Source organism: Ipomoea triloba, chromosome 5 (assembly GCF_003576645.1).
Source record: "Ipomoea triloba cultivar NCNSP0323 chromosome 5, ASM357664v1".
Taxonomy (NCBI): Eukaryota; Viridiplantae; Streptophyta; class Magnoliopsida; order Solanales; family Convolvulaceae; genus Ipomoea; species Ipomoea triloba.
In genome coordinates, this window is record NC_044920.1 from 13,602,490 (window position 1) to 13,616,031 (window position 13,542).

The following is a 13,542-nucleotide window of genomic DNA, read 5'->3' on the forward strand; positions in this document are numbered from 1 at the left end:
AAAATCTAATTCAGATCNTCTAATCCAAAATCTAATTCAGATCATGAAATTTTTTGTACCAATAGAATCTTTGGTCGCATTTGGCATAATAAGATGTGAGAATATAATGAATGTGGAAAAGAATAAGATAATGGTGATGATTCATATAAGCACTTTTATGATTGATTTTATGCTAGAAGATAAGAAATTAGTGTCTAGTTTGATTCTTCCTTTTTAACATTATTTATGAGTAATTTTATATTTTTTCATGATGAATGCAGGATGCGAGGTACCACAAGAGTGATATGATACTTCAACTACAAATTTCTTCCATTTAACAAAATAATAGTGACTAGTTTTTCAAAAAAAAAATAATAATAATAATAGTGACTTGCAGTTTAAAAACACTTAATTGGAAATCAACTCCAATACTTCCAAGTTTTTTATACTAATTTAACCTTGAACATAGTAAATCAATTCCAATACTTCCAAGTTCCAACAACCACTTTACAAAATTCAATTGCAGAAAAATCTAACCTCTGGGGCCACATACCTTTAACCTAAATTATTTTAGTCTGTTGGCTGGTTTTTGTAGATTTTTTCATAAATTTTGTCTTTGGAGCCTTGCAAAAGGAATTAATAAAGTAGAATTTATATATTAAATGAAATAAAAAACAATGAATGCGATCTGTGTCTTTGGAACTTTGCAGATCAATGGCTTGGATTTGTCCACACTTCGCATTCATTGTTTTTTTATTTTATTTAATATATAAATTCTATTTTTTTAATTCCTTTTGCAAGGTTCCAAAGACAAAAATCTATGGAAAAATCTACAACAACCAGCTAACAGACTAAAATAATTTAGGTTAAAGGTATGTGGCCCCTGAGGTTAGATTTTTCTGCAATTAAATTTTGTAAAGTGGTTGTTGGAACTTGGAAGTATTTGGAATTGATTTACTATGTTAAAGGTTAAATTAGTATAAAAAAATTGGAATGATAGTGGTCATAAATTGATTCTCGATTATCAAGTTTAGCAAATTAAGTTCTCAATTATTCAAGTCTTACTCAATAAGGTCCTCAACTATTCAATTATTACTCAATAAAGTCCTCAACTATTCAATTCTTACTCAAGAATATTATCAACGAATGATTGATTTATGAATTCTTGGCTAAGAATTGAATAGTTGAGGACTTAATTGGTAAAATTGATAGTTGGGAACTAATTTGTGAATTATGACATAGTCGATGGACCATTTTGAGTATTTTTTTTTAGATTCTAGTTAATTTTTTTAATATATAAATGTAATTGTGTGGTTAATTAACTACTGTCATTATTATATTGTCTACCTATTAAATCGCATTAAAGGTCCTTTGAAAAAAAATGGAATAGTGAAATTTGAGTAGTTAAATTAGCCTGGAGAGTGGAGAATATTGAAATAATGTGATCAAGTAGTTCTCTATTCCGATCCTAAGAGCATCCATAGTAGTTTTTTTTTACATAATATTTAAGAAATAAACCACCTAGGAGAGAAGAGTTAGGGAAAAGGGAAAAAGGAAAACGGCAAAAAAAAAAACAAAACAAAACAAAACAAAACAAAACAAAACAAAAAAGACAAAAAAAAAAAAGTCCACATCTAAACTGCAAGTCACTATTATATTATTTTGTTAAATGGAAGAAATTTGTAGTTGACGTATCATATCCGTATTATTATTATGGTACCTCGCAATCTCGCATCCTGCATTCATCATGAAAAAATATAAAATTACTTATAAATAAGAGTTTGTTATCGAAATGGTCAATCGACTATTGTAAAATTATCAATTTGGTCTTCGATAATTTTTTTGTGCCCAATTAAGTCACTCGACTTTGAAAATTTTAACCAATTTGATAATCTGTTTATTTTGTCGTTAAACATCCGTTAAAATGGGGACCAAATTGGTAATTTTGCTATAGTCAATGGACCATTTCAGTGAAAATTTAATTACCAATTTGGTCCCTTGACTATAATAAAATTATCAATTTGGTCCTTGACTATAGTAAAATTACCAATCTGGTCCCGATTTAACGGATGTTTAACCGCAAAATAAACGGAGGACCAAATTGATTAAAATTTTCAAAGTCGAGGGACTTAATTGGGCATAAAAAATTGTCAAGGACCAAATTGATAATTTTGCAATAGTCAAGGGACCATTTTGGTAATAAACTCTATAAATAATGTTAAAAAGGAAGAATCAAACTAGACACTAGTTGCCAAAGACCTTGTGGTCTAGTGGCACCCAGTGTCCTGGAAAACATTCTCATGGATGATGGGAGTGGGTTCGAGCCTCAGTGGAGGCAATTGTTGACTCTTTGCACCTCATTAGGTTGAGAAAGTAGCTACCGAAAATTAGCTTAGCTAGACACTAGTTTCTTATCTTCTAGCACAAATTCTGTTGGTTTTAACAACCACGGGATATGCCAACACTACCGAAAATTAGCTTAGAGCTTGCAATGAGATTGAAGCAGATACTAAAAAAAAACTAGACACTAGTTTCTTATCTTCTAGCACAAATTCTGTTGGTTTTAACAACTACGGGATGGTCGAACAACATGCCAACACTACTGAAAATTAGCGTTTCGTCGGTTCTTGTATTATGAATTGTTTAACCTTTTTCAAGGTTTGATACCCCTATTTATACGAGGGAACCAATTTTCTACATGGCAACCCTAAACTACCATAATTTTTTGTGATTTCTTGCCTAATTAGATTTGATTCAATTTTCTAAAGTCTTTTGATCTACTTTCCTTTTCTTCTCAACAATATCCGCGCCTGATATTCTTCGCCTTAGGAAACTGCCTAATTTGTCTTGTTGGAGCTCTTCCCTGTTCCAACGGCATGGCTGGCCTGTCCTTCTTGCTTGGCTTGATGAGCTTTTAGGTTGATTCTCTTTTGCCTTCTCCCTGACATGGCTCGGTCTCGAGGGTGACTCGAGCCCGACCTCTTCACTCTACTTCCTTGTTCAAGACTTGCTGTATTTCTTGAGATTCTCACTCAATTGCAACGAAACATCCTAATTTACTTCGTCGATCGACCATCGACTGACCATCTTGCTCTTTTCATGTAATCTCTTCCATTCGTTCAGCCCTACACGCCGACCGATCCTTGGTCAATCAGCCTACCCATAGCTCAAATCGACCCTTCTTTTGACTGTCTATTGGATCTGCCTCTACCTCCTTACGTTGCCTTAAGTCGGCTACCTTCTGCTTCCAAGCGTTTAGCTTTCTGTCACCCATCAAATTCAATCATAAAAGTGCTTATACGAATCATCACCTTTATCTCATTCTTTTCCACATTCATTATATTCTCACATCCTATTATGCCAAATGCAACCAAAGATTATATTGGCACAAACAAATTTCATGATCTGAATTAGATTTTGGATTAGAAATATTGTATTTTGCCCTTTGATGATGAGCTTTTCAGAAAACTTTTCTGTATTTTATTGTTAAATTTCAAAATAGTCATCATTGGTTAGCGCACTCAATAGGGCAATGTTTGGTACTTATTATTATTATTACTAGTTTTTTTTATGCGCGATGCCCAAAAAATAGGTGTCCAATATTAATATTTTATATTAAAATTTTAAATTTATTTAGATTTTAGATATTTAAATTATTTTAAATAATAATAATAATAACGTAAACTATTTTTATAAATTTTATATTTATATTTTAAGAAATAACTAACTTATAAATCCAATATATAATGTGTATATATTATTTTTATTGAAGAAAATAAGAAAATATATAGTGGATGTATGTGCATGGTAACAATAGTGGAAAAGATAACGGAAGTTATTGTTGGAAAAAATGACATAAATGGCATTTTAAGTCGTCATTTTGTGGTATAAATATATGTAGGGTCCACATTCGATTTGGGTCGGGTCAAAGTGGATTCGGATTCTTCGTAGTGAGACGAAGAGATCGATATATTATACGCTCAAAATGGATAATGGGTGAATGAGAAATTGGTTCTCAGAGTAGACCGATTGAGATGGAAAAAGTGTTGGAAAAGCTTTAAGGAAAGCATTTGTCCACATTGGTTTGGGAAGAGGATTTCACCGACTATATATACAAGAAGCTTTTTAAGGCTAATTGACTTGTATGGCATAGAGGCTCTCTCTAGCGCGCAGAGGGGGGGGGGGTGCAAATCAAATCCCAAAATGAGCCTGAAAAGGCTTGACTCGTGCTGCGAGACTCTCGCGGTTGGGCAGTAAGCAGCGGCGGGTTACGCTCGCGCGACATTGTCTCGTGGAACGTGATTTCTCGCGGTTGAGAACTAATCACTCCCAGTCCGCTCAAATCGACCTCTCGATGCAACGAGTCACGGTTTTAAGGCGATCTTCTAGCGTGACTTAACTTTTCACCTTCGTGGTGACCGTTCAGGAGCTTAACTCTAGCTGTTATGAAATTAATTTTATATTAATTCCAATTGTTATTATTCTAAGTTAAAGCTCTTGTTAATGGAGGTTAGTGGAGAGCTATTAGGTAGGTTACATAGCCAGAATTAATTGCCATATTGATGTGCCATTATTCCTTAATCTCCTTTATATTTCTAGGTTGAGCAGGAGTTTTTTGTGACATACGAAAATCCGTTTTCCACCTCGAAACTCTGCTCTTCCTTCGTTCTAGCCACCTGTGTTCATCCCACGTTCTTGTTCGCCGGGTTCCAAGTTTGTGTGCTCAAACGCAGGAACCGTAGTACGTTTTATCTTGGGAAACCTAGACCGCAACGCTCCATCACCCCGGGAGGCGGTAAATAAGCTTTTAAGGACAGAGGCAACTCGACTCGTGCTTACAACTACCCCAAAGTCCGTTCATCTCCGTCCCCCCGTTTCCAGGTTTATCTAACCTTTGTTGTAGGTTTAAATTCCTAGAATTTTATTTGTTTTTGTGGATTTTCTATTTCGTCCATTTTCTTGGGTTTTCGAGAATTATTCCCAACAGTTATAACGGTAGGGGTATAATAATAATAATAATAAAATTAGAGTTTAGGTGCGGCCGCGCCTTCCCGTGCGGTCGGTGCGGTATACGCCACTAGTGTTAGAAAAATATACAACACAAATACGCATCATTAGGTACGCATCACCACAAAACACACCACTAGGTATTCAAATATACACTACACAGTGTTCGAAAATACACAATTAGGGGCAGAGGAGTTATGGTGGTGTTTTTGTGCATTTTCATTGTTGTGTATTATGCTAACACTAGTGGTGTATTTTGTTAACACTAGTGGTGTATACACACACACACGTACGCACACAAAAATAGAATTTAATTTTTATAAAATTAATTCCAACCAAATCTTGGTACAAACAAAAACTAATTTATATAAAATATATTAATAACGAAAATAAAACGGATTCGCTACCTCCCGAGGGTGCTAGGAGCGTTGTAACGTCAGTCTCATAGGATAAAATGGATTTGGACTTTAGTGTTTTAGCACTCGAACACAAAGTCTGGCCGCTCTTCCCTCGTGCCCTGTTCTTCCGGGTTTCACCGCAGGCTCAAGATTTCGTGGAGATGAGACATGGGACGCGTGTTTGGTAGGGGTTGACACCATCTTGATATCGTACATGTGGTGGGTGCGAGGAAGTCCATCAATAGTATAAAGGGTGGGGGGGTGTCTGGTCCAAGCAGATCTTCCCTCATATCACTATCCACTCGATAACTTAGTGATAAGGTCTTCCTCCCTTGGTTGGTACACTTGGGTTCGAGTCCCCGTAGCAGCATAGTGTGGTATTCGTTAGTATTTATTTATTTATTAGTCCCTCAATTCCTTGTTTATCATATTTATTCCCTAGTCCTTGCATTATTTACTTATTCATTACTTGGGCCGCCATTTCTTGGGCCCGTACCTTAGGGTTTGTACGTATTTTGCTGGGCTCACGCCCCAATCAATAATATTACTATTTCCTATTTCGTTCTATATTATTATATCCGGTTTATGGTATATCTGGTCCCGATAAAACCATCAGAAATTAAGTACAATTAGTTCATACTGACCATTAATAACCTATTTGAAAATATCTGAGTGGTCGAAAAATCTGTACAGTCCGAAGAATAAACTAATTCTTGGGACCTTTCGAAATTAACCGAAGAGTCAAGACCTGTCTTAGGTGCATTAAAATAGCACTCATCGTGAGTGCTAAGATAGCACTATTCGTAAAAGTGCATCAAATTAGCACTTCACAATGCTTAAACACAATTAGCACTCTTCGTAAATGCTACAAAGAGCACTTCAATCTTTCACAATTTTTAACTTCTCTCAAATATGTCTATTTTGATAATCAATTTTTCATTCATCTATTACCCATTTATAACATACAATGTATTGATTTCTTCATCTCACTACGAAGAGTACGAATTCACTTTTACCCGACTGAAATCGAAAGTGAACCCCACATATATTTGTACTACAAAATAACCACTTAAATACCTTTTTATGCTAAAAATTTTAACATGGACCCAAGTAAATCAAGCTAGAGGCTTGAACAAAGCTCAACACTACTCCCCTTCTCGTATTCCCTTTCATTTTTAACCCACTTTATGGTTTATGACAATGCAAACCAAAAATTTCTTACTCAAATTGTGATGATTTTCACTTGGGAACAGGTGCGCCAATGATCCAACCAAACAAACCTCTAAGTGTTTCTCAGTGAAGGAGCCACTACTCATTGGGTGTAGTTGAGGTTGGATGCCTTGGTCCCGTTAGAGTTGAGCGCAATAGTGAGCTCATGACCAACACTTTAAGTGTCATTTCACCTAAGGAACCACCACTTCCGTTGAATGGATGTGTTCCAACCTCCCACCCTCTTAGGGCATAGTCTTTTTTTTTAGAGCTTGGTTGAAGCAAGGTACTGGTCCTTTTTGTTAAAAACTTGAAACTAGCCTCAACCACTTTTGCGTTGTTTTGTTTCTGGATTTTTTTTTTTTTGTGAACTTTCATTTCTTCATGGCAAATAATAAGGATTCAGTAGCGATTGGAATAGGCCAGGCCCCTTGTAGAGCTTATGTTCGGGTCTAATTAAGACTTAGTTAGGCCTAGCTCGTTTAGCAAAAAGGCTAGGCTTGAGCCAATTTTAAAAGCCTATTAAACTAAATTGCTCAGACCTATATACACTAGGCTCGGCCTTCAGGCCTACAGGTCTATATATATATATATATATATATATATATATATATATATATATGAAGGGGCTCATGTGCATAATATCACTTAGGTGAGAAGTGAGATGCAATAGCAATATCTTTTCATATTATTTACAAATTCGTTGTTATGGACGTATCAATTATAATGCTGAATCTTTTCGCATTCTTACACATTCGATGATATGAAATAGCAGTATCACAATTTAGTTGATTAGCCAAATTTCTGCTCTGTATGGAACAAAAACATGCACTACAGAGCATAAAGCTAAGCTATAAGATGGATAATAGACTAAACTCTATGACTAAACAACTTGCATTGTTAGTTGAGAAAATGTGCACTAGCTGGCACAAAAAATTGCACTATATGGTTGAAAATTATGCACTGCAATATCTATGCAATTCCATTTGAAATAGCTATAAGAATGTACACTGGTAGGCATAAAAATGTACAAAAATGTGCAGTATAAGCATACAACTAATCTAAAACAAGTTTAATGTCCTAAACTCTAAGGATAAACATTGTGCACTTTTAGGTTGAAATAGTTGCACTATTAAGTTTGAATATTTGCATTATATGAGAAAAAATCATACACTACAAGTTATTATAAAAAAAAATGTAAATTCTATCAACTTCACTTCATATAGGCATAAGAAAGTACACTTTTAGGCACAAAAATGTGCTCTGTATGGCAAGAAAATGTGCACTATAAGCATAAAAATAACCTAAACCATGGTTAATAACTTCAACTCTAAGGATGAACTATTGGGATTGAATATTTGCACTATTAGGTTTAAATATTTGCACTACATGAGTAAAAAAACAAGCACTACAAGTGATTATGAAAAATAATGTGAATTCTATGCAATTTCATTTGATATATCTATAAGAATGTGCACGGGTAGGCACAAAAATGTGCTCTTTATGGCACAAAAAGGTGCACTATAAGCATAACACTATCCTAAACCATGATTAATACCCTGAACTATAAGAATGAACTACATGCACTGTTAGGTCTAAATATTTGCACTATTAGGCACAAATATTTGCACCATACGGTTGAAAAATATGCATTGCATCTATTTATGAAAACATAGTGTGTTTTTTGCAATTTTATTTAATTATCCATAAGAATGAGCATTTGTAAGCACCTACTTTCACTCTGTATGGCACAAAAACATGCACTACAGAGTATAAAAGTATTTTATATCTTTGAATTTTTTCATTTTGCACTTACACCATATTTTATATCTTCCATTTCCAGCATCATCTCCAAATGGTGTCACATTAGGCACAAATTTAAATACTTCTGATGCAAGTTCCAGTAACATTGAATGTCGTTATAGTGTGGATATATCACCGGGGATGACTAAATATTGGATTCCTAATTGTGAAGATAGGCGCAAACCTAAGATTGGTATGACATTCATTACTTTAGAGGCTGCTATATCCTTTTACAAGAACTATGCTGCTAAAGTTGGCTTTGATATAAGGTCTAGTTCTATTATGAAGTCCAAGGATGATGTGATTCTGACAAAGTATATTCTTTGTAGGAGAGAAGGGTATAAGAATGTTACCGGTAGTTCTACATTGAATGTAGATGGAGCATCAAGTTCTTCAATTACAAAGAGGAGAAGAGCCTCAAATAGGACAGGTTGCAAAATCAGAATTGTGTTCAAATTCATTGGAAGTCTTGGTTATGTTGTTAAACAATTTGAGGAAAGACATAACCACTGTATGTCATCAATTATACCAAAAAAGTTTCTAAAGGTCAATAGGAACATTGATGTGGGCCATCAAAATGTCCATTGCAAATTGTGCACGAGCAAATATTGGGCCAACAAAATCATTTAACTTGTACAAGGAGATGGTCGGGGATTTTTCCAATGTAGGTGCAACGGATGTTGACTTTAATAACTTCAATAGGGATATTAGAGCATATATAATAGGTGCTGATGGACAAATGATTGTGAATAATTTTTTTAAGAAAAATGAGGTGTGTGAAGCATTTTATTTTGCATATGACATTGATGAAGATGAGCACTTGTGCAAGTTTTTTTGGGCAGATCCAATTTCAAGAAAGAATTTTGGTTGTTTTGGGGATGTAGTATCTTTTTATGCAACGTATCAAACTAACAGGTTAGTTTAACATACTGCACATAAATTTCCTATTAAAATGCATGTTTTATTGTTTTCCAAAACATGAATTTATCACTACCTGAGCATTTTTTTGTGTCATGCTTTAAATATTATATTTTGTAGGTACGGCATGGTTTTTACACCGTTCACCGGGATTGATAACCACAAGAAAAGCATTACATTTGCAATGGGATTGTTGACAAAAAAGGACATTGCATCCTATGTTTGGCTATTTGAATACTTCAAGAAAGCAATGGGTGCAGAGTCAAAAGTAATCGTTACTAATCAAGATCTAGCAATGAGACAAGCAATTCCAGCAGTATTTAATGAAGCTAGGCATCGTTTTTGCATGTGGCACATTATGTGCAAGGTGGGTGAAAAGGTTGGTTCTGTGCTAAGTAAGATGATATTTTTAGGAAGAAATTGAACCCTGTTGTGTGGAGCTCATACTTAGAACCTCTTAAATTCGAGAATGAATGGAAATCGATCATGGAAGAGTTTGATTTAGTCAATAACAGTTGGTTTGTATAAATGTTTGAGTTGCGCAGATTTTGGATACCAGCCTATTTCAAAGATGTTCCTATGGCTGGTTTATTGAGGACTACATCACGCTCGGAAGGTGAAAATGGTGTGTTTTGTTGATTTACTACACCTCTCTCTAGTCTTGTCCAATTTTATATGCAGTTTGAGCGTGCTTTGGACTCTCAAAGACACACTCATGCAAAACTTACAAGTTATAGTTAGGGGAACATCCCAGAAATGAAGACACCTTTGCCCATTGAAAAGCATGCTTCAATTGTATACACACTCTCTATTTTCTACGATATTCATAAGAAAATATGCACAACATGTTTTAATTGTCGAGTTTTGAGTATTCGAGAAGATGGTGTCATACTATATTATGAGATCAAAGATGGCAGTGATAGAAAGTTTACTGTGGAGCACAATGTAACTGAAAAGAAAGTTGTTTGTAGTTGCAAGATGTTTGAAAGAATTGGATTGTTGTGTAGCCACACTTTTGTGGTTTTTTAAGGATTTGAACTTTGATAAAATCCCTTTGAAATATGTGCTGAATCGATGGACTAAGGATGCATCCTTAAAACCTATCTTCCATATTGATGGTCTCACATTTGATCAAGGTTCAAGAATGGATGAGAGGAAGGTGTTATTGGCACAATTGTGGGGTACGGTGATATGCAGTGTTGAATTGGTCTAACAGAAGAAGCTAAAATGGATAAATTGATTGAATTTGCACAAGTGATTAAAAAGCAAAAATTGATACTGATGACAGAACAAACTGATTTATCCCCTACTCATAGGAAGAATGGAATGATAGAGTCTTATTGTGTGTCATCTAAGCCTTCCGAGATCTCTATTCTACCACCGAGAAAATCTAAAAAATAAAGGCAGTGGTAAGCGTATGAAAGGGAAAAAGGAGTTAGCAATGGATGCATCAAAGAAAGGTTTAAGAAAATGCCATACGTGTGATGCTTACTTAGAAAATGACAAGTGACATGATAGTAGGAATTGTCCATTTAGAAAGGAATTAAAAGATGAAGAGGATTGATCATTTTCATATGTCGTAAGGCCAAAACATCATGAATTACAACATTTTAAAAAGACGAATCAATATTTTACTGTTAGGTTTAAATATTTGCACTATTTGGTTTAAATATTTGCACTATATGAGTAGAAATCATGCACTACAAGTTATTATCAAAAAAATGTGAGTTCTATGCAATTCCATTTTGATATAGCCATAAGAATGTGCACTGGTAGGCATAAAAATGTGCTCTGTTTTGCACAAAAATGCGCACTATAAGCATACAACTAATCTAAAACAAGTTTAATACCCTGAACTCTAAGGATAAACAGTGTGCACTTTTAGGTTGAAATAGTTGCACTATTAGGTTTAACTATTTGCACTATATGAGTAAAAATCATCCGCTATAAGTTATTAAAAGAAAGTGATATCTATGCAATTTCACTTCATATAGGCATAAGAAAGTGCACTTTTAGGCCCAACAATTTGATCTATATGGCAAGAATATGTGCACAATATGCATAAAAATAACCTAAACCATGCTTAATACCTTGAGCTCTAAGGATGAACTATGTGGATTGTTAGGTTTGAATATTTGTACTATTTGATTTAAATATTTGCACTATATGGGTAAAAATCATGCACTACAAGTTATTATAAAAAAATATGAGTTTATGTAATTTCATTTCAAATACCATAAGAATATGCACTTTTAGGAACAAAAATGTGCTCTGTATGGCAAGAAAATGTCCACTATAAGCATAAAAATGACATAAACCATAGTTAATACCTTGAACTCTAAGCATGAACTATGTGAACTATTATGTTTGAAAATTTGCACTATTGGGTTTAAATATTTGCACTATACAAGTGAAAATCATGCACTTCAAGTTATTATAAAAAAAAATGTAAGTTCTATGTAATTTCATTTCAAATAGCTATATGAATATGCACTTGTAGGCACAAAAATGTTCTTTGTATAGCAAGAAAATGTGCACTATAAGCATAAAAATGACATAAACCATAGTTAATACCTTGAACTCTAAGGATGAACTATGTGAACTATTATGTTTGAAAATTTGCACTATTGGGTTTAAATATTTGCATTATACAAGTGAAAATCATGCACTTCAAGTTATTATAAAAAAAAATGTAAGTTCTATGTAATTTCATTTCAAATAGCTATATGAATATGCACTTTTAGGCACAAAAATGTTCTCTGTATAGCAAGAAAATGTGCACTATAAGCATAAAAATGACATAAACCATAGTTAATACCTTGAACTCTAAGGATGAACTATGTGAACTATTATGTTTGAAAATTTGCACTATTGGGTTTAAATATTTGCACTATACAAGTGAAAATCATGCACTTCAAGTTATTATAAAAAAAAATGTAAGTTCTATGTAATTTCGTTTCAAATAGCTATATGAATATGCACTTTTAGGCACAAAAATGTTCTCTGTATAGCAATAAAATGTGCACTATAAGCATAAAAATGACATAAACCATAGTTAATACCTTGAACTCTAAGGATGAACTATGTGAACTATTATGTTTGAAAATTTGCACTATTGGGTTTAAATATTTGCACTATACAAGTGAAAATCATGCACTTCAAGTTATTATAAAAAAAAATGTAAGTTCTATGTAATTTCATTTCAAATAGCTATATGAATATGCACTTTTAGGCACAAAAATGTTCTCTGTATAGCAAGAAAATGTGCACTATAAGCATAAAAATGACATAAACCATAGGTAATACCTTGAACTCTAAGGATGAACTATGTGAACTATTATGTTTGAAAATTTGCACTATTGGGTTTAAATATTTGCACTATACAAGTGAAAATCATGCACTTCAAGTTATTATAAAAAAAATGTAAGTTCTATGTAATTTCATTTCAAATAGCTATATGAATATGCACTTTTAGGCACAAAAATGTTCTCTGTATAGCAAGAAAATGTGCACTATAAGCATAAAAATGACATAAACCATAGTTAATACCTTGAACTCTAAGGATGAACTATGTGAACTATTATGTTTGAAAATTTGCACTATTGGGTTTAAATATTTGCACTATACAAGTGAAAATCATGCACTTCAAGTTATTATAAAAAAAATGTAAGTTCTATGTAATTTCATTTCAAATAGCTATATGAATATGCACTTTTAGGCACAAAAATGTTCTCTGTATAGCAAGAAAATGTGCACTATAAGCATAAAAATGACATAAACCATAGTTAATACCTTGAACTCTAAGGATGAACTATGTGAACTATTATGTTTGAAAATTTGCACTATTGGGTTTAAATATTTGCACTATACAAGTGAAAATCATGCACTTCAAGTTATTATAAAAAAAATGTAAGTTCTATGTAATTTCATTTCAAATAGCTATATGAATATGCACTTTTAGGCACAAAAATGTTCTCTGTATAGCAAGAAAATGTGCACTATAAGCATAAAAATGACATAAACCATAGTTAATACCTTGAACTCTAAGGATGAACTATGTGAACTATTATGTTTGAAAATTTGCACTATTGGGTTTAAATATTTGCACTATACAAGTGAAAATCATGCACTTCAAGTTATTATAAAAAAAATGTAAGTTCTATGTAATTTCATTTCAAATAGCTATATGAATATGCACTTTTAGGCACAAAAATGTTCTCTGTATAGC